Consider the following 5163-nt stretch of genomic DNA (forward strand, 5'->3'; position numbering starts at 1 on the left):
TTAACCACTATTTCCTCAAGTTCATGCAAACAATCCATTCTAGGTGACTCGTGTACAAAGGAAGAGTATGTAGCTCATGTGAAGATAATAAAGGAGATTGTGTGGCTTAGGAAGCTACTAGATTTCACGATAAACAAGTGAATGCTACACCACCTATGGTTAATAACACTTCTACGATCAGTCTACGATCAAGTTGTCCAAGAATTATAGATTCAATGATTGAACCAAACACATCAACACTATGTACCATTTGATTTGACATGATGTAGAGGCCAAAACCATTTAGTAGATACAATGTTCCACAAGTGAATGGATTGCAAATATCTTCACCAAAGCATTTGGAAGAAAAAAGTTTGAAATTTTTAGAAAGATGCTTGGACTTACAAACATCCCTTCAAATTAAGGGGGAAATGTTACATACCTAATCCTTGTGATTATGGTACTTTGGAAATATTAATTTAAGATAAATGCTAAGAGTTAGGTGAGTACAAAAATTCAATGGACCTCTTGGAAGATGAAACCAAAGGTCACTTCACATTGTATTTAAAGTCAAAAAGAGTGTTGGACTTGTTGATGGAAAAAATGTGTTATCTTTGTAACACTAAAAAAGTTGAAGATAAAAAATTCTCTTAAAATATCCTACATACATTATATCTCAATTTTAAAATGTTAACTATAATAAGAACCTTCCTAACATTTAAAGTGATGAGAAATATATTGCTTTAAAAATATCTATCTTCAAAAGAAATTTAGAAAACAGGTAAAATACTTCCTTATCTCTTTTCTATCATAAAATACAAAACATTTTCTCTTACTATATCTTATATACATTAAATCTCAATTTACATTAAATCTCAATTTTAAAATATTTATTGGAATGACATCTTAATCTTTAAATTCATCAAAACTACATACTTTTCTTTGCAAAATAAAATTACATAAGAAACAAAATTCTTCCTTACTTCAAATATAATTCCAAAACAACCCAAATACTTCCTTACTTTTTTTAATAATAGATATCATTTTACTTGAAACTTAACCTATATTGAAATTTACTTTATTTACAAACTTAAAATTATTTTTTATTATTAACATATCACTGCCAAAATTCACATACTCACACGTTCAAATCATGATAAGAGATGCATTGAAATTCTTTATTTATTATTTTATTACGAACATGCTCACACGTTCAAATCATGATAAGAGATGTATTGAAATTCTTTATGTATTATTTTATTACGAACTGAAAATTATTTTTTATTATTAAATTTTTAAAATATCACCGCCAAAAGATGCATTTGCCTGCAGACAAACGAGATAATATAAAGAATATTATTAATTAAAAACTGATTATCCATCAACGAGTGAAATTCCATGATTAATTTTCCTGGATTAAGGTAATTCGATATTTATTATATTTTACTTCAACTTAATTCACTTGGAAGACCCTACAACGTTAAATCACAGTAATCAAACTAACCATTAATATGGTTTAAGCTAATTTGGTATTTATTATATTTTTACTTTAACTTAATTGTTTTACATTGAATCACACTGATCAAACTAACCATTAATATGGTTTAAGTTAATTCGGTATTTATTATATTTTTACTTTAACTTAATTGTTTTATATTGAATTGGCTAAAATTTCCCATACTTCTATGTGTATTGAAAGTATTTAGACGTTTTAATGTAATCTCTTTTGTAGAGTGGAAATTCTTTTTATTATAAGAGTATTAATAATTAAATTAATATGAGGGTAAAGTAATTGAAATTCGTTAGATTTATTATCTAAAAGGTTAGTTAATTAATATTGAACATAAATGTAGTTAGGTAAGGAAAATCTCTTCTATTTTATTATAATGAAAATTTTCCAAGTATTTTCAAGGATTTAGATATATGTAATATTAGAAGTCATTAATACCATATGACCTACTATTGAGAATTTAATAATTTTGTTTTTTTCACGGAGTCAAATTTATCTACTCACCATTTTAAATTTTGTATATTTAACTTTAACTTTTTCACCAAGTCAAGTTTATCTAACCATCCCAAAATTCGCTTCTCTCTCTTATCCATTATTTCATATGTACACATGTCTAACCCGCAAAGTCGTGTGCCTATTGACATGTAGTTTACAAAATTTCATCTACAAATATGTTATCATTCTCTTGTTTTAAGACACCTAATCACACCTTGTGCTTTACTAATGCACCTTCATCCCAATTCTACTCATGGGGCTTCATCGCAACCAACACCAACGTAGGTTTTATCTTGGATGGTTTTGGTTTTTGCCTCTATACCAATGATTCCATGCTATCTCTATGCATGCATTGTACTTTACATCTTGACCAAACACTATAGTTATTTCTTCACCAAATAATAGTGTCTCTTACCATTTATTAATAATTAAATTGATGGAAAAAAAGAAAATATAAGAAATAATTACACAAATAACAACAATTCACATAAATTACTTTAAAAATTTCCAAACAAGAAAAAACTAACCAATAATAAATAGATTATCTTATAATTTAAGAGTAGTAAATATTCTTCACCTAAACTTAAGAAAGCCTAGAAAACACCCGGCCAACAATAAATTTATTACCATTATTATCTAATGATTGAAAAGCAATTAGTATCCTTCACTTCAATTAGTATCCTTCACTTCAGTTCATTAAATGCTGTAAAACACCCTCACCCTAATAAAGTAGTACATTACAATATAAAAAAATTAATTATAGGTAACACACTCCAAATAAACCTAAAGCCTTGACTCTTTAACGCAATCAAATTTACCTATCCTCGGAATCCTAACTTTTTTTCTTACCTATCAAATTTTAACAAAAAGGAGAAAAGGATTGATTCCTAACTCGACTCCTCCGGTTAAGCCATTCTTTAAAATAAAATATACATGTGCCAGAAAGCTATTGTTTGATACTCGGAGTTGTTTTTAGCTTGTACAGAATTCTATGATATCATATGCATGATTATTCAATCTCACTGAATCTATACTTTCCTGCTTCTAATTTCTAGTAACCACGACATGGCTTGCAGCGGTATCACAACAATCAGTTACACAGGCATGGCAGCTAGTTGCCATACCCCGCAACTTGTGGAAAGAGTTCCCATCCAGTTAAAACATTTTCATGGAACTTCAACTTGAATGGGGATTTCTCATGGGGGTCATCTAGGCCTGCAAGGCTATTCGAAGAGGAAGTTATCTTCAAACAGAATTTTGTTCAAATGCTTGTTGTTTCAGAAGAAAGGAAGAAGGTCCTTGAATTTGATTTCAAAAAGTACATGCATTCCAAGACAATGGCAGTGAATGAGGCACTTGATAGGGCTATTCCACTTTGTTTTCTTGAAAATTTACTTGAATCCATGCGATATTCTATTCTCTCTGGAGGGGAGCGAGTTCGCCTTGTTCTGTGCATCGGTGCATGTGAGCTTGTGGGAGGAACAGAGGAGCTCACCATGCCAGTTGCCTGTGCAATAGAGATGATTCATACAATGACTCTGCTACATGATGAGATATCTTCCATGGATAAGCCTGCAAACCATAAGGTCTTTGGGGAAGCCACTGCGTCTCTTCTCATTGGGAATGCACTTCAGTCATATGCCTTTGAGCACATTGCAATCTCCACAAGAAAAATTGTTGGGGGTAATAGGGTTGTGAGGGTGGTATCTGAATTGGGTAGAGCAACAGGATCTCAGAGAGTTGCAAGTGGGGAGGTTGCTGAGGGTGATGCTTCTGTTGACATTGAGACACTGCAGTGGATTCACATTCAGAAGACTGCAGTGCTCTTGGAGTGCTCAGCAGTTTGTGGGGCCATCATCGGTGGTGCATCAGAGGATGAAATCGAGAGAATTCAAGAATATGCCAGTTTCTTGGGGTTTCTGTTTCAGGTTGTGGACAATATACTCAATGTCACAAAATCTCTAGAAGAATTGGGCAAGGATGCAGAAAAGGATTTCATTAGTGATAAGGTCACCTACCCCAAGTTGATGGGTCTGGAAAAATCAAAGCAATTTACCTTTGAATTGCTAGAGAGACCTAAGGGGTACTTATCTTCCTTTGATCGAGAGAAGGCTGCACCCTTGTTGGGTCTCGCAGATTACATTGCATTCAGGCAAAAGTGAAAAGCCTTCTAAAAGTGAGTGTTGTTTTGTGGCAGATTGGATAATCTTGGTTTGATTTGTCACTGCAGGTAGAAGACAGAACTACAAAGTTGTTGCAGAGTTGTTTAAACTATGAAGGTTTAGAGAGTAAGAGCAGAGTTGAACTTCTTTAGGATGTAGTTAGAACTTCTATGCAGAAGAGTATAGAGTTAAACTTATTTAGCCTACAGTTACAGCATCTATGTATAATAGTAGATGTGATGTAGACTTTGTACTCTGAGCATATTTTGATACACTTGTACCTTAGAAGTTATTTTGTTATGGGTTTTTTAATTGCTTTTGTTTTCTGAAAAATGATAAAGGTGATTTATAAAAAAGTATGACTTTTTGAACAGTTTTCTAGTTTATTTTCTGATTTAATTTGTTTAGAATCCACTACAGATTCATTGAAATCAGAATTTTGACAAGTGAAATTTGCATAATAGAAGTGTCCCATAGGTTTTTGGGCCATTGAATCCATATATGTAGTCAAAAAACTAGTTTAAACAACACAAATGAAGATCTGACCACAATTTTTTTGTCATTCCGGCCAAAATTCTGTCAAAAACTCTAAAATTTCTCACTTAAAAACAAGTCCATAGTCTTATATCACAAAATCCAGTAAACATATATTTTTAAGGTTCTCGAAAATCTTTACAATGTATTCATTTATCATCAATCCAAATCTAAAAACTCATATGCTAGTGTGAAAGTAATTTAGTTGTTTTGTTTTTGGGCAGTGCACACAAAAAATCGCACACTATGATATATTTATTGATCACAACAATTACACATATATAGGACATAAATCTGTGATTTCCACACTTCTAGATCATGACTACAACTGACATACATAAGAAACAACAACTTCTAGATTGATGCTTGGGAACTCTCAATGACAACTAATGACAACACATGCAAGCATTACTTCCAATACCCTCCCTTAATGCTTACAAGGAAAACATTGAAAACACATATTACAACAACAAGGATAATCTT

The 5163-nt window shown here is 31.7% G+C and overlaps 1 pseudogene; it reads left to right on the forward strand.

Moving 5' to 3' along the window:
- The first annotated feature begins 3049 nt into the window (after positions 1 to 3049).
- LOC149173118 (heterodimeric geranylgeranyl pyrophosphate synthase large subunit 1, chloroplastic-like) lies at positions 3050 to 4146 on the forward strand (annotated as a pseudogene).
- The last annotated feature ends 1017 nt before the right edge of the window (positions 4147 to 5163 follow it).

This window comes from Pinus tabuliformis, chromosome 4_2 (genome assembly GCF_031772625.1).
Source record: "Pinus tabuliformis cultivar Carrire ecotype Pingquan chromosome 4_2, CPIR1, whole genome shotgun sequence".
Taxonomy (NCBI): Eukaryota; Viridiplantae; Streptophyta; class Pinopsida; order Pinales; family Pinaceae; genus Pinus; species Pinus tabuliformis.